This window comes from Pipra filicauda, unplaced genomic scaffold (genome assembly GCF_003945595.2).
Source record: "Pipra filicauda isolate LSUMZ 115617 unplaced genomic scaffold, ASM394559v2 scaffold49_size4853605_pilon, whole genome shotgun sequence".
Classification (NCBI taxonomy): domain Eukaryota; kingdom Metazoa; phylum Chordata; class Aves; order Passeriformes; family Pipridae; genus Pipra; species Pipra filicauda.
In genome coordinates, this window is record NW_024104642.1 from 3,466,639 (window position 1) to 3,487,016 (window position 20,378).

The 20,378-nt window shown below is 38.1% G+C and overlaps 1 long non-coding RNA gene across 1 annotated transcript in view; it reads right to left on the minus strand.

The window, feature by feature from the left end:
- The window catches only part of LOC120324338, a 124,167-nt gene that overhangs the window by 96,370 nt on the left and 7,419 nt on the right, over positions 1 to 20,378 (minus strand). The window lies entirely within an intron of this gene.

Genomic DNA, 20,378 nt, shown 5'->3' on the forward strand with positions numbered 1-20,378 from the left:
CAGCCTCTCCTCACAATTCTCATGCTTCAACCTCCAGCCATCCTGCTGACCCTCCAATGGAATTGTTCACATTTATCAGCAGCTTTCATGTACTGGGAGACTCAAGACAGAACCCACTATGCCAGCTGTGGTCTAATGAGTGCTGAGTAAAACAGAATAATCAATTCCCTTGATCTGCCATCTGTTCTGCTGTTGATCCAGTCTGATGCACTTTCACTGGTGCCAGAGTTTACCACGGACTCCTGTTCAGCCTGCCCCAAGCCTCCCATGTCCTTTTTAGCTTGCTAACCAAGCCCTGGGGGTCAGTCCATCCTAGATAAAGAACTCGTTATTTGTCCTGACTGAATTTCATGATGTTCCTGTTGACCTAGTCCTCTGGCAAGTGTAAATCCCTCTGAATGGCAGGTCTGGTCTCAAGTATATCAAGCCTACCCTCCATTAAGTGTAATGACAGTACTGCATCCTATCTCTTCCTCCAAGTCATTGATAAAGGTATCAGACCAGACAGACCCACAGGGAACACTGTAACCAGCCTCTGGACAGAGCATAAGCCCTTTGGACCAATGATTCAGTTAGTTTTTTGCCAAGCTAGACTGGACCATCTGAAACTGGATACAAGGATTCTGTGAAAGACTACATGGAAAGCCTGGCTAAACTCAAGGTAGACAACAGTGTCTGCTTTCCCCTCCTTGAGAGATGAAGTCACCTCATCACAAGAGGCAATTAAGTTGGTCTGGCATTATTTACCTTTGTAAATCCATGCTGGCTGTTCCCAATCGCCACCATCTCCTTCACATGGCCAGAAATTTCTGCCAAGATTGCTCACACCATCATTGTTTGATAGGTTGCTAGATTGTCCTTCACACACTTTCTGAAGGTGGGTGCATCATCTGCCTTTCTGCAGTCACGGAAGACCTCCCCAGTCTCCATGACCTTTCAGAGATGATAGTGAGCAGCCTCAGAATGACAACACCTTTGGGTGCAGCCCACCAGGTCTGTATGTGGATTGAGCTTCTTCAAGAGGTGCCTGAATCAATCCCCTTCCACACCTGACAGTTTTTTTGTCCTTGAACCCTTCCTACAATCATAAAGTAGTGTTACTAAAAACCTAAGGGTCACAATACCTTCCTGCATGTAGTACTTGAACTGGGAAGCATTGAAGAAGCTGCTCAGATCCAGCTGATGATGGTTTTGTAACCTTTAGGACTAGTTAACATTTCAGTATCAGTCCAGGCCACTAATGACCAAAAGCAATTGCTACCTGATGTCTGAAAGAAGCCTGTGTGAAATACATGACAGTCTTGGCCAGTTCTTTGAGGAATGGGAGGATGTTTATATAATCTTCATACTGAAATTCATTACTGCAGCTGTCACTCTTACAAGTGACTTCAGCAGAAGCACAGGCTTGACTGCGGAATTCGAGCTGTTCTTTCATCCTCAAAAAGGGTCTTTTTTTCATCTGCAAAAGAGGCAGCAGTGAAATTGAAATTATAGAAAAGATTTTTCCTGGTCTTAGGGTCTCACTTCATTTCGCTGTGGACAATTATGAAACTCAGTTGCCCAGAACTGGTACACTCACTAACATCCTGGGCTGATGCTGTCATGTTCTGTTCTTAACGAGTGCTTAAAGCCTGGCTGCTGAGAAGTGTTGCTGAACTGCCTTTTGCAACCTGACCTTAAGATCTGTGACCTTGCAGAGAGCACTGTAGTGCTCTCTCTGCTAAGAAGCGTGTAAACAGCCAGCAGGGAGGTGAATAGAAAACAACAAATGCCATTTTCTGCTCTGTTCTCCTATTTTCCTACTCTGGTCTTGCTCCAAGGGGTTTGCCTACAAGACATGGTATCAAGTAGGAATTAAAACCAAAAGTCCCTTTGAGAGGAAGGCAGAGCACAGTGATGGTACACTAACCTTTTATTTGATATAGGATGAAGAAAGCATCTTCTCCCTATTGATATGCACCCCTGACAATGTCCTTGGGCCTTCTCTTACCTCCATCTGGAGGTAACAGACACTGCAGGGGAGGGCATGAAGGGGAATGCTTGCTGCCCTGGAGGGGTCTGTGTTGTGGTAAGCCACAATGGGAACAGAATAAAAGTTTATGACTCAGTTTGTAAAGGTCAGTTGCATGCTGGCTCTATAACTTGACAGAATGAGTAACATCAGCAAAAATGGGAATGTGCAAGCTCCACTAGCAAACCTAGCTTTAGGCATACAACGTGAACACTGACTCTTCTTTTTGACAAATGAGTAGCTGAACAGACCTTCGTACATAAGATACACCTTAGGTAACATCTCACATACACGAAATACCAATAATTCATATTATCAGGACCAAAATAAAACAACTGAGAAATATCAGCATCCAATTGTGATATACCTGAATACTCAGCGAAAATGTTATCATTTTACTTGAGAGATGGCATATATGCAAGCAGCAAGAAAATACCCACAATACAATTTCCAGTTCTGTTTCCAAAACCTTCAGAAGAGATTTTATACTGAAAAGTGACCAACGCTGAGTTCCTTACAGAGGGAGGGAGAAGCCGAAACAAGGAACCATTGCTAAGGAATGTGTAGACTAAAAAGGATGTAATACCTTAAAAGGTTACATTGATGACTTGTATGCCAGAATTGTAATTTTTCATAATATTTGTATTTTCCTATTAACTACAGAACATAATTTGGCAGCACTAGAGTTCATTGATTCTAATTTTTCTTGGATTTTTCAAACATGTAAAAGGACTATATTAGGATTAAAATAATGATGCAACCACTCAAAGCACCTCTTAGTCTTTTTCAGCAGATGCTGAGCCATTTTAAACTGAGCAATTCCCTAGTTATGCTCAAAACCTTATGAGAAAAAGCATTCCATTCTGAACCAAGAGCCTGCACGTGTTATTGAATTGTCTTCTGTACAATTTCAATTTATTTTCCAAGTTTTTGTTATAAATAAACATGTAAGCAGTGTATTCAGATGGCCATTAACTTTTGTGTTTGAACTTCAAACTATTAGGTTACACTCCCTCAAACTAGCAATAAAGCAGTCTCTGGGCAAAATCTGACTGTAAAAATCTAAGGCACTTAGGAAATTTTTAATGAAAATATTATGAGCAAGTAAAAACGGAGGATTATAACAGAATTTGACCTTGTAATTATCACCAAAATGTGAATGGGAAGAATGGAAAAATGCCAGAAAAGGAACACCACTCAGCCTTACAATACATTTAATATTACAGCTTATTGACTAGTAAGATTACCTTGCAGGAGCCATCCAATAAGTTTACATCCAGCCATTTTTTGTTCATCCCTGAAAACAATGGTGAAATACTCTTTTAAGCTGGTTTATTACATTCATGCCACCATATTACTGGGCATAATGATCCTAAGCAACAGATTCAAGACACTATCATATACTTCATTTAGGAAAACCAAGAAAACCAAGAAAACACCAGACAGTAGCAGCAACTAAAGATTTTTGAGGACTTTGAAAATAGCATGGTTATGTGTGAATTTACAAAATATTTATTATGACTAATAGTTGGGCTTTGGGGGCTTGTTTGCAGTTACTTTTTTTCCTCCAAAGATCAGAGTAAAATTATGAGAAAAAATAAGCTTGACATACTGTCAAAGAATAAGGAGAAAATAAATATGACTGTTTCATCATCAAGCATCTGAAAGTCAAAAGAAGCTATCCAAATTAATTGGTGAGAGGTCTCTAAGATTAATATATAATCTTTAGCTCAGTACCCTTGTGTTAATCTTTGGACTAGACTTCACTGTGCCTGCTGCTTCTTCTCCCTTCTCTAGAGGTGGCTATTGGGGGTGACGTGCCCCCACTTCTATACAGGGCAAAGACTCTTGCAGGTGCCAACTCACTTCCTACTTAAGATTTAAACTGGGTAAGATAAGAAAACCCCATAGTCTTTCACCAAAAAATTTATGAAATCTGGAAAAGTCTTTACAAAAGAGCTCTTTCCATCTGCAGCTCGCCCTCTTCTGAGTACGTCGACTCCATTTGAACCAGAGAAAAAGATGTCAAAATACCAAAACTGACAGAGGTAGGTCACAAGCAAAGCTCAGTGAATCCATCACCTGTTATTAGGCTGTTAAAAATGTTTTGTCACTGCACTTGCAAGGACATGAATTGATCTTTACCACATACTTGAAGAACAAAACACATTTCTATCCAGAAATGCAGGCAAGGGATTTTGCCACCCTGTGAAAAACTTGTACTTTTTGTTGTTGGTGTTGTCGGGATTTGTAGTGATGACAAAAATAAGCTAAAATTTAAAACCCTGCAGTAAACGAAATTGTCTCCCAGAACAAAAAAATTGGGTAATTTTTAAAACATTTTGTGGTTTAATTATTTTTAAAAAAACTATTTTAAAAAAATCATAAATTGTTTAAAAGCAAAATATCGCTGCATTTACAAGTACCAGAGCAGATTGTTCTTATTTTTTCCTGACAAGAACCATTACAACTGAATGGCTTTCAACAGAAACACGTCAGTGCATTTTCCAGCTGCTTCAAAGGAAGGACTGATTACTTGCTCAAGGCTGTGGATACCATGATGTTGCCAAAAATTGGGATTCCCTGACTATTTGTTCAAACCGCTGGAATTCATCTGCTAATTTGTTCACTGGTAATATTTCTGAATGGAGATAGAAATAATGAAAGTCTAGAGGAAAATCTTATTTTCACCAAAGGTAGTCAGACAGTTTAGGAATCATAGAATTGTTTAGGTCAGGAAAAGATCTTAAAGTCATCAAGTTAAGCCGTAGTGTTTTATGCGGACAAGTAAATGGGCAAGAACAACCCAAGCATAACCAAGATGAAGCACTAGCTTTGTTTCAAGGTATGGCCAAAGCTTTTTCAAGTGATGGACAGTCCCAATTATGAGGTCATTTCTTCATCATACTAGCAACGAAGAACCTTAAAAGTGGTCTGCTCTCTTTATCCAGTGTGTTCTCTTCCTAGCCTTGGAAGATGGGAAGTCATACATTAGTGCAATAAGGAATGTTTACAATTTCTTTTTCAATTACAGTTACAGAGTAGTGTGCATTCCTTTATATGAATTTATGTTATGAACATTGTTTAAGGAAAAACTGTTCTTCATAAACCAAGTCTTATGTATCACAGAATGCAAGTTCATGCATTATTCTTTCTTGATTTTCATCAATATTGGCTTTTTTTTCCATTAGAGAACTACTTTATCAAGGAAACGCTTTTCTCATTTTCTGTAAGCTGAATCCTTTCACTAACCTGAGTGCCATCATCATTTATACTGGTTTTCATGTAAGAGGGAGTAAAGAGATCTCCAGGCTTTACTCTTCTGCAAATGTCACCAGTTTCATGTACACTCTTGTGTCTTGAAACCGGTTTTCCTCTGACCTTATCAAGAATAGCAATTCTCCTGTCTATTCTAACGACACCTGGGATCTTGCCAAAAGAAATCAGAATCTAATGTAAAGCTCTGAGAACTGTGCCTGAGTGTGGAAACAGAAGTGTGCCCACCAGCCTTCAGAGGGCTGGTGTCAGATGGAGCTGCCTCTGACATGGCTGCAGGAGCTCAGGTAAGCGGGCACCTGAGAAGGGCACACCACAGTTGAAAGGCTTTCTTTGTGCAAATGCATTGATTTGGCTTAATAAAGGCTAGTCAAAGGGCAAACAAAACAGCAATGTAGTGTCTTCCGGGGAAAGAAGGCCTTGGTGGCCACTGGAATTTCAACGCATGAAGCTGGCTTCAAAGATCCTGTGTCTTGTCATCAATATAATGCAAACCGTATGGAGCGCCTTGGCCTGATCCCGACAGTGGGACTAGTGCTTGCCAGCAGTTCTCTAAGAATATAGGTTGGCAGAGATACAAACAGTGTGTGGAGGAACCTCAAGGAATCTGGCTTTCCTAAAAGCAGGGAATGGTAGTATTAGGGAGAAGTAGGCACTGTCTCTACTGGATTTTAGATATAGTTTATTTGAAATGCAGCCACACTGTATTAATGATCTTTGTTTCAGCAGGACAGCTTGGTTGCTAACTGCAGAGAGAACAGACTAGCAAGCTTTGGACACAATCAAGATGAGCTTGATATCCAGCCAGGGCCCAGACTGTAAATAGATCTGCATGAATATTTCCTGAGAGAACTGCTGGACGCCAGAGAGGTTTGCTCCAAAGGGGTAAGAAGTACAGTCTGCTCGGTGGTACTGGAAGTGCCACTACTTGCAAACATCACAATATTTCAATGGATTCTCAATATTTATTGTGCTATTTAATGTGATTATCAGGATGGTACAATTGTCTGGAGTTTAAATGCTAAGAGACATTCCAGGTCTTAACTGGCCGAGAACGACGGTAGTTATTGCCCATTTGGTGACTCCTAAGGACAAAATATATATATGCCAACATGAAAACAAATTGTTTCTCAGTCGGATGTTTTTCAATCTAAGCATTGTTACCTGCAAAGTCTCAGGTTCCGTCAGTCATACAGGTAAAAGATTAAGTGATAGTAATTGACTTTTAATTCCTAATTCAGCAATGAGCTCAAGAAAAGAACTATTTTACTGCACTGTTCCCTGATCCTGGTACTCAGAGGATTACCGGTATTTGCAACACCATTTGGCTACCCCAGAGCACAACTCATTAAAGCCTTGTTGTTGAGCAGAGCAAGCTGCACATAAACCCTCCGAGCAGCACTGTGTTCTACCAGGCATTGGCTTGCTCGAACATCTTTGTGGGTTTAGTGGAAGGACAATTCTGCTGTTCAGTGTGACATGCTAGAAAGAAGAAAGGGGCAGGAACATGTTCATGTGTGCGATGAACTTTGGGTCTTCTTCTGATAATGACTTAGTGTAGAGAAGAGGAGGGGGAAAAGAAATATTCAAGTGATGTTCAGTTGATTTCCCAGAGTTTGAACCAAACTATCAGAGGTGAAATTTCTTATGTTGTTCTCATTCTTGAGGAGGGGTAGAAAGCGCTCCTCCTCAGGACTGTTTGAGAAACAGTAAGTTTTGAATAAGGTCACTCAAAGAGCATCACACTGGGGACCCGTGCCAACTACAAATGGAATTATCGGACTCCATTTAAATGGAGCTGCCTAAGCACATCTCTAGTTTGTAGATTTCGTAGCAGCTCTTCTGTATTTATAGGTGCATGCTGCTGATGTAGGAGGTCCTGCAAATTCAGTCTCTCCACCACTGCCTCATTTTAACTAAAAATATCACAGACCAAGGCATTCTTCTTTCTGCAACTGAAATCCTCCTTCTTTCTCAAGGTTTACAGCTACATGAACCTGGGCAGAAGGTGGTGCAAAGCCACTGACAAAGACCTTCTCAGGCTACTGGCTGAAAAGCAGGATGTGTAGAAGGCAGAGTTATTTCAACTATCAAAGGCAATGCATTGAAAAAAAACCAATTGGACAGTGCCTCCTCCATTATTTCTCAAATCCACTATCTCACTTCTTTTCAGATAAGTGCACCTGCACTCATTTCTCATAAAGCTGTGTTTTTTTTTAAAGTAGAGGCCATCTGTATTTACACCAGAATGTAGAATAATAAATTGCTTAGTCTACTGCTAATCATGGACAAAATGAAAAAGGGAAGATGAAATTTCTTATTCTAAGAGAAAAAATTACATAAGCATAAAAAGTGCAACACTACATCTTATATGTAGAATTTCTTGCAAGTTTATGCTTTTGTTTAATTGTTCCTGTTTGGGGTATATCATATCAGAGGCTTCCAAAACAACAGATCTTATTTTAAAAGACGTAGTTAAAGGCTTTCAGGTGACTGAAAATTTCACTTAAATGCTTTTTTCAGAAACAATTCATTTGCACCATGAACATTTCTTCTCACTCAGTCCAAGTATTTTTCCCTACCCCAGATAAGCAAAACTTTCCCTGGAAAAGGGAAAGTGCTACCTGTGCTTTCTGTCTCATTTAGTATTTTATCAGACTAGATTGTAAATATTTTGACCTGACCTTATTATTTTCCTTATTTAAAATATTTATTATAGGCTACATATTGAATTATATTTTAGCAATCATAAGTGGTAATCATTCAGACATCTTTCAAAAAATGATCCATATATTTTATTATGCATTTTTATACCCTCTCTTCCTTTCAATTTTCTCTATCATTTTATTATTCTGTGAATCTATTTTCATGTCTTTCAAAACTGCTGCTGTTCTTCCTGGACACTACAGTGTATGTCAGGTAGCATGAAAGGTATCAAGAATTTGATGCCCAATTACAGCTACGTTGTTGTAAAATAATTATTGACTATCTCCACTCTCACCTGCTTTGCATCCTTCTCTCAGTCTGCTATTGTTCCTTCTCTCAGGTTTCAAGCTGAGACTATGCTTTCTAGCAGTTTCCAGTTCATTGGAGGTCATTAGCAAACAGCTTCAGAGAAGCTAGACAGCATGTTTGCTCTTTTCATGTTGCTGTATTTCTGTCTTTGATGGGACAGAATCTATTAAGATCTTCTCCGGTACTCTTCTTTTCACATAAGCTCTTTGTTCCTTATGATCTATGGGGGGAAAAAGTACATATATACTGTCTCTTGCTTTCACAGATGAAAAACAGCAGAGACACAATTTCAAAGGTAGAGAACATGCTACTCTATCAGATATTGGCATATGTCTTTACATCACTGTTGCACACACCTAGACTAGATTCAAATATGTAATCAGATATGAGTAAATTATGAGCTGCATGTATAATAAAACACATAAGAAATTACATTTGCAACTGTAATGCATAAAATCTTGAAAATCTGCTCCACTGTGTATTTTTATAGCTTACTTCCCAAAGTCACCACGTTCTTATTACAAACTTGTTTTAGAGCCTGTCAAATTCTAGAGGCAGTTCATCAGACTCTTCAAGCCTGTCAACTCCTCCAGCTAGACCTCTGCAATACAAAGCCATCTAAATCTTGCAGGCCCTACCCAGAGTGAGACTTGGAGCTATTAGAATCAACTGCTACCTGTGCATTTCCTTCACAGAGAATGGTGTTCCACCAAGAGGTTTTCACATTCAGAATGATAAGCAGGGAAAGTCTTAATAAGGTCAGGAAATAGAAAAAATAAACAGTTAAAATATTAGCTTAATATACTATCACCAAGTAAACAGGATTGTTCAGAGACACCTATTTTCTGTGGAGGAAAACCCAAGAACCAAAAGGTCAAGAGGAGGAAGACACAGCAGAAAAGGTCACTTTCAGGTTCTACAGAAGGAGGTCATTTGAGAAAACAAGAGGAATTTATGAAAGCTGAAAAGAAAAAAAATGTAATTAATTTACTCATTCAATAGTTAGCAGAATTTGCATATCCATCCCTGTTTCAGAGGCTTTGAAATACTGTTTTTCTCCAGCTGTTTTTCTTATCATTTTGGCATGTTTTCTCTCAGATGTTCTCACTAACAGCCTGTTGGCATCTTTCAGCTGCTCCCAGGCCTTCCTTTTTAAATCTCCCAGCTGCCTCTCTTACTCCTCATAACACTGGCCTACCCATCTTATGTATTTTTTTAAATTGTTTCCAGCTGCCACATTTGGTGCTCTAGATACTTTCCATTCTCTCCCCCAGAATATGGTATTTTGGAGTGTTTCTGTGGACTGATGGGATGACAGCAGATTTCCAAAACCCTAATAGGAATCTCATCCGCATCCTTTCAAGATTTTCATGTGCCAAACTGAATGGGGATTTTTTTGCTATTGGTGAATGCTAGGAAGCTGAGGGGAGGAGGAGGAGGAGAGCATGGTGCTAAGTTTCCCAGGTGGTAAAAATACAGTGATCTACAACCACATAATCAAATCTCACCTCTTACTATTTCACAGATCTTATGTATCTTGTTCTCTGTTCTCTTAGAGCACCGCCCAATCTCCTACAGTGTATGCAAAACCTCTGAAATGTAGAAGGAATTTCAGCTAGTTTCAGCCCAACAGCATCCCCAGTCCTTACACTACTCTTGCAGACTGCAGCCTCTGGAACTGACATGGAAAATGCTCTATGTATGTTTAAGAAACATACTTTGGTACATATGAATCCTTTGACTTTCATGGTCAAGAAAAAAAATTTATACACTAATTCCTCTTAACTGCATAACTGACAGTTTAGACACACCTGGTGGTGATTCTCATGCATTCGCTTGCACTTTAAAAAGCAGGTAATGCTTTCATGTAAAATGGTTGGTAAAATTTTGTCCCAAACTTGTATGGTTATAGGAAAATATAATTGCTATCTAATTAAATGTACTCAAAATTAAATTTCAATCTGGTCATGTGAGGCACTTAAAAGTTATGGAATACTAACAGTGTCATATGAATAAACATGCTTGAATGTTCAGAAAAGAATAATAATTTTGAAAACACCAAAGATCTTATCTGCATATCATCTTACTTTCTATGGGATTCACCCAGGGCTGTAGAAGCTTAAATTTACCCAGTGGAGAGGCCTGGGTGAAGAATCTTCTCTGTAACAGGTGCTCGGTGTACCCAGATAAGACAGAACAAAATGTGTTGGCTTCCAGCACTTCTTTTGAAATAGGTCATGAACCCAGAAAATCCATTTATAAACATTGTGCCAGGCTGTTCAACAAGGCACATGTTTGGAAGTGCCTGAGAAAGGAACCCTCTTCTACCACTGTGGAGGAAGGATCCCCTGCTTGCCTTCTTCCATTCTCTCTGAAACTCCTAGCAGTGTCATGGTTTAATCCCAGATGACAACTAACTAGATGAAACCAGGACACACAGGAAGAGGAAAAAGGACTTCTAAATCTGTCTGCTCATTCTGAAGTCGTTAGAGGGAGAAAGGAACTGTATCAAAAGGCTTTGAAAAATGCTTAGAGGAGCTTGCAGTTTGAATTTAAGAACAAATTAAGTCACCACAGTGATCAGCAGAGAAGCAAGCATAGAAAGCATAGAATTGGCAGATTTAAAAGTAGAGGAGAGGCTGGAAGAGACATTTTTAACAGAATCACAGACACTTTCATACTGACTGAAAACAGTTTCCCTGTTTCAGTGGTCTTCTCCACAGCACAGTGAAATTATGGAGAGCTCTCCAGATACCTTCAGAGATCTGTACTGGGTCTTACAGTCTTGTCTTCAGATGAGATTATTTTAATAAGGTGCATTAACAGATGTTTTCAAATGCCCCTAAAGTCAGAACAGCTTCAGGATCTTTGCAAGACATGAGATTGTTACCAGACCTGAGAACAAAAATCCCGGGTTCCTTCACAGTTTGGTTTCTAATGTTTGCAAAATGCTTCTCAGGTAAAAAGAGTAAGAATTTGAAAGTCAGCTCAGGAGATAAAGGAGAATCAAATTCCGCAATTAACTAGGCCATCATCTAGCACACGTAATTCTCCGTTGCTGCCAAGTACTATCAATACTGTAAAAAGAACCCTATTAATAAGAAATGTTGTTATTTGGAATAGACTAAGTTGGGGTTGCCTAGTTCCAAAGAAACCAAATATACCGACCGTGACACAGCACTCTGAACTTTCCACATGAGATCACTAGATATCTTTGACAGTGAGAAATGAGAATGAGGTTATATATTGAGTATACAAAATATAGAATCACTTTCTATATCTAGTGTTGCATCAAGTCAAATGGCAAAAATGGGATTAAGTACTTTCCTTCTTAAAAAATAATTTAAAAAACAACATGTCCTCCCATTCCTGCAATTAATTAGACAAGCCCTGGCAGATAATGCCAATGCTGTAATTGTCCATCTTACATTTTACCAGCACTGAATACTGTAGTCTGGCGTAAAGCAGAATTTGTTTCTAATAGAGAAACTTGAGAGACATTTCCACAGGCTTAACTTTACTCTAGGGAGAAATCTCCCTAGTCCTGCTCTGTGGTCAAGAGACACATAGATCCTCTGAATTACTGTCAAGAGGAGCCTCTTTCTGCTGCTTGTAGAGGGATGCAAGGGGGAGTAGCTCACCTAAGGTAAATTTGCTTCTGTAGTGTTATTTGCTTCTATATAAAAGATTTTCTGCTAGTTTTTCTTGTTCTTCAAGTAGAAGTATAAGACAGAAATTGCCTAGCTTTGCCTCTCTGATTAACACTGAACTAAATCCTAAAGAGACAAGTTCATAGAGACAATCATAAAAGCAATATAGCAACACAAGAAATTATGAATATCCTGTATCAACAGCAATGATACTCTGCTGCTAACTCACAGGACAATCACTATCAGCTTGAAAGATACACCCTTAATTATGATATTGAATATTGGCAGTAAGGAATAATCGTGAGCATAGTCTGTATTCATTTAGGCCATTTGAAACCACTGGAATATATTCACAATATATGTCACCTAGTTTTCATTTCAGAAAAATCGAGATTATTTTGTGAAAATTTTTATTCAAAATTATGAAAATGCCAGTTGTAAAAGCTGGTGTCTCCAATAATTAGTTCTTGAAAGAAGAAAAAGAAATGTCTAAGAAGAAATAAAAAAAGGGAAGGAACAGATACCACCACACTTTTCATTGTTTGAAACATTTTCTCTGGAAAAAATTGTTATATCAAAGTTCTGTAAGTATGTAGTCCAAATAAATGTTCTTTTATGAGGGTGAATGGAAGTGCACAATGTAAGTGCTTGGAGAGAACTGTATTTTTGATTTGGGTAATTTTCAAGGCTTTCTGTAAATCTAGTGTCAGCATTTAGTTAACAGAGCTGACAGAGCGAGGATGCTGCACAATGTTTACATTACATGCGATACATTTGCCGGGTAGCTTTTGCAAATGAACATTTGTAATTTTCTAAAAGCCACAGACTGTAAGTCAAGAACAGATGTCACAGACTTGAATCCCTACCATCGAGTACTAAGGTATGAAAGAATTAACCAAATATAGTAAAAAATATCACATAATTGCATATTGAGTTTATCTCACATATGCTGTGGGATACCAAACATGTATGTAATGCATTCATTTTATGCATACAACATGTATTTCTTAGATACTGGTTATCTTCTTTTAATCAGCAAATTCAGTGTCGAGACAAAGTTGCCTGTTTTCACTTACACACATAGCTGAACACAGTTATCTAAAACTCTTTTCTACGTAGCCTTTTCTTCAACATTTCTACTGTGTTTTGCTGCTCAGTCTGCCAGTTCTCTGATCATTTTTGCTCACTGCGGAGTCAATATACATGCACGCATCTATGTGTGGATTGAGAGCCAGATAACTTGTGGAACATAAAAGATGTGCTCGCCAGGTAACTAACACACAGGTGGGGTAACACAGAGCTGCAAATGCAAACGCCTCACATGACTGTGTGCAGGAGGGGAGTTTCAAATAAACTCTGTATCCGTGGGGGTTTTATCCCTCTGTAGATTCCACCGAGTTTGTGACATTCTGTTGTGGCTGTTATTCAAAAAAAAAAAACCACAAACCCTGCTAGAAGAATACAGACATTTTTCACATTCAAAAGAAGAGCAGATTATTACAAGTTATTTCAAACTACTAGAGTTGGAATTACTGTGGTTTTTAATGGCCATTTTTACCTGGCAAGACAGCAGATCAATACAGTATGTCTGTTTGTTAAAAGACCTCAGATAAAAGAAGATAGCAGGCATTTTTTTAGAAAAAGGATGGGTTATTTAGGAAGTTGTGAAAAAGTGTAAAAACTTGTGGTATATAAGCAAAATTGTGCTAGAAAGTTTCATTTCTTCACTAAACTGCACCAGAATTTCAGAGCTGATCTGGGATTATGCTATAAAATCCAACATTCCCTCAATTACTGAAACACAGTGATTGTATAAATTTGAGCATTATGTTATACATTACCACTAGTATCCCTCTCTTTTTTGGACAGCACAACAAATGTACTGTCAGTAGATACAACTCACAGAGCCAACCAAACGTTTGCTGCTACAACACGTGTGGAGCTGGTAATGGCCAATACCACTTGATCCTGCACACCATCAGCCAAAATAGCCACTGCTGCTGCCAGACTCAAAATACGTCACTATGTCCTTCTGATAATACAAAAGGACAGGAGTCCCACAAATTCAGATCTGTCATCCTTCTGAAACAGATGGAACTTGATGGGGAAATTATCACAGAATTTGATTTGAGTCAATTGAGCCAACTGAATCATAACAAACCTAAACGGCCAACTGACGTATATTCCCCTGCCTTTTTGTCATAGACAGGAACAATCTATCTTTATTCGCTGTGCATATAGTTACTGGTGTGCGAGTTTGATGACAAGTTATTCCTTAGAGCACATAGCAAATTCTAGGTGAATATATTTGTGCTAAACTGCAACACTGTAGAGCAATCTGAACCCAGAACGATAAGTATCACTTACAAGTGCCAGTTGTCCTTATAAAGCCCAGTGCAACGTTCAGCCATAGAGCTTTTGATCCACAGGATCTGGTCTGTGACTCACATAGGAATTTGACATATTCATATTTTACTTTGCGGTAAGTACCTTGATTGAGGTTTCTGAGGTTAAAAAAAAAATTAAGAGAGTGACATATTTGACTGGCATTAGTCCATGATTCACTCATCCCTGTCAGCACCTCAGAACTCCCACTTCCCAATGCCATATCTGTGTTCAGTGTCTATTTGGGAGTCTATGTGGGCATGACTGGACAATGACATGACGATATTCAATATAGAAGCCACAGTTGATTGGCATATATTTATGCTAAGGTAGTCACATAAAGTATTAAATCCTTAGCAGCACACACATTCCTGGTTTCAGATTATATATCAGTGAAGTAACTGCATGAATGCTGGGTCAGATGTACAGTGACTATAAATCAGCAGATCTCTGCAGCTTTCTGAACAAGTCTGGAGATCTAGAAGAACTGACAATCTGACTTGAAACATGTAATAGGTAAAAAATCCACTTCTAAAATATTAACAGAGAAAATTACATAATTGTCTCCAAAGATATATTGCCTGATTAATACTATCTGAAGACACAGTTCTTGCCCTAAACAGGTATTCTAATCTAAGATGCAAATGAACAGAGATAAAGGAAAATACGTGAAAATATCGTACTGGATAAACTTAATAAAACAAAATCTTCAAGTTTTGCAGTCTTTTCAGTATTAATGGCAACTTCTCGCTAAGAGAAGTTTGAATAAAGAGGACGGGAAGATCACACATTTGTTCTGGCCAAAATTTAATCTTGAGTCAAAACCAAAAAGCCTCAAGCCACTGTCAAAGCAAAGCTGTCACCCCAAGCCACTTCCAACTGTCAAAACATTTCTGTGATTGTGTTTAAAGTAACTGGTAATGGCCTGCCCAGATTTTGTACCCCAAAAATGTTCCCCTAAAATAAAGCAATTAACCCCCTCTGCTTAAAACTCTTTGGCATAGGAAATAATGAATTGACAATAATGAGGTGTCAGTAATTAGGTTATTTTTTGATCCCAAGCTAATCCAAACTGCTGGAAGATCAGTCCCTAATGTGCCAAATAAGTCCCACCTCTCTCAACTTTGAGAGAACAAAAGGAGAACAAGCATGAAAATGGAAGCGTGAGATTTGCACAGAACCAAATCCCATGAATGAATCTAGAAAATCATAAAAACCGTAAAAAATTGGAAATTATGTATACAGAGCCACAGGGTGGATTTTAAGCACTTTCAATCCTAAGTTTACTTCCGTTTGCTGAAATCACTCTCACTTAGTATGAAACTTCTTTCAACACACATATTGTGCCTGAAACAACAAAAAGCAGTAGCTTGGCCAAGTTTCCTAACAGATCTGGGGATAAGACCACAAAGCTTTAGTCTACAGGGAAAAGCAGTTGACTTGGCAAGTCTGTCTGTGGCATGCTGACCTTTCTTTCAGAAAAGGTCACCGCGGAGTCAGGTTCCTGAACTTCCCAGGGATTCTGTAGCTCTAAAGCTAGGATCTTTTAGACTACGGCATCATGATAGCCTAAAGCAACATGAATTAATAAGCCTTTTTTTAAATTCCCACAAAACCTTTTCAGAAGTTTAGGAGCAATCAGGAGTGATACCAGTCCAGTTCTTGGTGATCAGCAACTGAGACATTGCTGAAAAGCACTGTAAGAACACATAAACCCATCTGCACGTAGGTGAAAGGCTGAGGGTTCCTGTGTCTGTGTGAGGAAATCTGATTGTCTGATGTCTGCTCTGAGCACAATTATGGGAATTTAGCCTACAGTGCTACCAAGCTGCCTTCTTTTTGTTACATTCAATGCAGTGAAAAACAAACAAACAAACAAGGCAGTGAATTTTTCCCCAGTGATTTTTAGTGTAAAAATAGCACACTACACACCTTGGACTGCAGGAATTAAGTTCTAAGGCATGGCAGATTCAAATAAATTGATTTGCTAAATGAATAAATAGAAACCCTTGAGTTACACAGCATTTTAAGTACGAGAACGACTGACTGAAACAGGTTTAACACTGATACTAGGTTAAATCTTAAATTAGGTGTGCAAAGCTTTTCTTTTTTTCAGGGTGTGGCTCACACATGGGACGAACAAACCAGTTTTTAAAGAGGTAAAACACCCACAATTAGAACGATTATTTTAAAGAATCATAGAATAACTCAGAGACAGAGTTGTAGATGCTCTAAGAAAATAATCACATTATTATTCATTCCAAAGGAGCGATAGCTGCTTACACTGTTGAACTGCATCATCATTCTTTTAATTTAAATTATTTCAAATTTTCTAAAAAGTGCATTTATATTATATACTTTATATAACTTATCTTCTTATCTTTGGTTTCTTTTTTTTAAAGATACATCTTTTAAATGGTTTAAATAAGGCAGAAGAAACTGCAGGAAAGGACTCCCTTTCTGAAATGAAAAAGTTGCTCAGTTTTGAGGGAAAAAAATCGTTTAGGGGCAGGTGGATTAGATGAACTCAAGAGCTACCTTCCAACATGAACAATTCTGTGATTCTCTGAGTTATTTTTATATATTATATGTTATATACCTTATATATTATAGACACAATATTTTATTTATACATATTAAATATATTTATTTCTATTAAACATACAGTATTTTATTAAGTATTGTGTAATTATTATACATTGTATTTATATATTCTATATTCTATGTATCATGCAAATCAAATAAAATTAAAGAACAGACAATGTGGTCCTTTCTCTTTAAATAAAGTTACAAACTTAAAAATGTGTTAGCAAAGAAAAAGAGTAAGAGAGAAAAATAGATGTTGCTGTGTTCTTGATTATTTTTACAGCACACTCTGCAATTCAATGTGTATAGTGACGACAGAGAAGTAACTACTATGACTCTTAGTACTGCAACTCCTTATGCAAAATAGATCACTCATATGTGTCTATATCTACAAATATATGACGAACCAATCCTAATATAATACTGGTTCATCTGTATTTATCATTCTGCATGCAACCACACCTTTCTACCTATTCTGAAGACCATGAACACTGCATAAGGGGGGCTGGACACGCATTCCTAGCATCCAAAGATTTTGGAAAGAGAGACTGCAACTGCTTTCCAATCAAGTATTAACGCCAGGCTGCACCTATTGCTGCTGGACAGAAACTGAGTAATCACACGCCCTTCGCAGGTGGAGCGTGGGAGGTGAAATCCAGTCAGTGAATGAGGTTGCTGGGCAAGACACACACACACACACACACACACACACACACACACACACACACACACACACGCTCTCCCACACCGCAGCTGCTACTGCTGTTCCTGTCAATAGCCCTACCGTCTGAATGAGAAAGGCTTTCTACAAAGGTGAGCTGATTCAGCTGCACAAAGGTTTAAGGACAGTTTTACTAATTATTTGCTGAATTACAGATACCTTCTATTAAATAATGGCAGCAACTCAGTTGCCTTCAGCTGGAACAGGAGTGGACTCCTAAGAACTGCCACCTGCTCTCTTGAATCAATGACTAAACTTGTGCTGACTTCAATCACCCTAGAACAAACAGACCTTTAAACCTGAGGCTTTCCCTCAAACAAAAATGGACTCAAATCAGCAGCTGTTTTGCTCGTAAAGGCTCCTGTATGAACTTCCAATTGCTAAAAACAGCCCCATGACACACACAGATGCATATTGGCACTGCCCATCATCTATCCAGTGTCTGTACTGACATGTGGTTTTGAAAAGGATCTAAACACCTCTGAGGAGCTGAGCTTTTGCTCATCATCTTCCTCCTGGAGAGTATCAGGAAACATGAAATATATGTGTATTTTCCCCTGCACATGAAACTAATTGTTCTAAACCTTGTTATTTGTTGGCACCCGGCCAACAGTCAGAAACGTGACATGGTAACTTTTAATCTAGGTTTTGCTTGTATTTTTGTACAACAGGAAAGAGGAAAAAGGTAGTAACAAACATCAAAATAACTAATAAAATCAAAACAATAATAGTCCCTTCTGTTATGCTTTTCTTAATTGAACAGTAAATTACCACAGAAGACATACAACCTTTTGACTGGGGATCTGTGTCTCACAAAAATCAGGGCAATCAATGAACAAATCAACCTCAACCAACTCCCATATGTGAAGCACATCAGTTCTCTAGTAAATTTGTTAAATAACACTAAAAAAAAGGGTTTCAGGAAGATCTGATATGAATACCGTGAAGATTCCTGGGAAATATGCACTTCAGAAATATTTAAATTTCTTAAACATTATGACATTAACACTGGTGAATCATTATAAATACTTATGAATGACTAGGGGATTATATGTGTTGCTCACCACAACTGGTGATGTAGATCGGCCTATGGTTCCGAGAACATTAATGTGGAGACCATTTTATGTTTTGCTTCCCCAAAAGACTTTACTCCATCGTTCCTCTAACAGTTTATTTCCCTTTCATTAAGCGCTACGCAAAAGAACTTACAACATTTCATTCCTTGCTACTGCTGAAATGCAACCCCTGAAGGCCCCCAACTTTGCTGATCTCTAAATTACCTCGCAGGAGGTGACAGAAGCCATGGACAAAAATCACACAAGCATGCAGCCAACCACAGGGAAGCAAAACTGGTTTGGCTGATTATCATGGGCCTAATGAAGCTGGTGGCTGGGAGTGGCTGACATTTCAGGATTGGTCAGCACATATATACAGAACAACCTTTTATATGCTGTGGCACAGGTAAGTGCCCTCAATACTGGTCTGACTCTGTAAATACATTCTTCATGGCAATACACAACTATTGGGGTTATTACCATTTGGCATTTTATAAATACCACAAGACACACAGCTTTGATACTTTATACATACTTTATACAAGCTGCAATGCCTGAGTGTATCTTATACTAGGGAAATGAGTTGGAACTGCCTACAACAGTGATTTGGAGATATCCCAGCTCAGCAGCTGGGCAGTAGATGACCTCTACAGATCAGAGGGACAAGATGGAGCTGAACCTCACTGGGATGCTGAAAGGTCTCTCACTAATCTGACATGTACATCAAATAAATAACAGTAATCTAATGAAAGACCTTACAATCATTTGTAGGCTACAGATTGTCTATGAAAGTTCTTTTAGGCTCTTTCCTTTGCATCTAAAATCTTTTTATTTTAACCTAATAGGATATATGGGAACTTATATTAAAAGCTCTTTTATCATCTATTTGTTTCCCAAATATTATAAATTGCATAGTATTTCCAGTTGAATTTATATTGTACTGTAAGCATTTATTTTTCTCTTCAAATCTTACATAAATTGCTAGCCTTATTAACTCAAGGCTAAATAGCAAATCTTCAGCATATTTATCTTTTATACTCCTTTTTTTCATACTCTGAGATACATCAATTATAGCAGTGGAAATCTGTATACAACCACTAGTATTGTTTCAGAGGTACTGATGTAAATGAACTAGAACAAAAACGGAAGTTCTTATTTATACCAAGGCTTTATGTATTTTTAATGTTCATGGTCTAATTCATAAATCAGCCTTAGAGTGTTGTTTTCCTTTCTTTTCCTTTATGAAGTTACAAGACTGGCACATTCGATGGAGGATTAAAAGAGAACTCCAAGATGAATCATTCAGGAGAGCAAACAATATTCTTTTCTAAAGAAAAATTACAGCTTTTAGAAATACAATGCAGTATGTGCAGAGCCTGTGTAAAAACAGGAAAGCAAGAAAATAAGAATGAAATAAATTACTAGTTTTGAAACAAAAATATTATTTCTGATACCGAAATGATTGGCCTATATTTACTCAAGTGAAACATGAATTCAGACATGTAGGGTGAAACGCTGCCCCTGTTAGTGACAAAACACTTACTGACTTGAGGGGGACCAGGATTTCACCCCATCAGTGTGAAATATTTATAGTTACTTCTAATCCATTTTAGGCATTAAATTGAATAAATTTTGTTACTTTTCTTTATGTTTTGTTACTTTTCTTTGCTCCTTCTTTT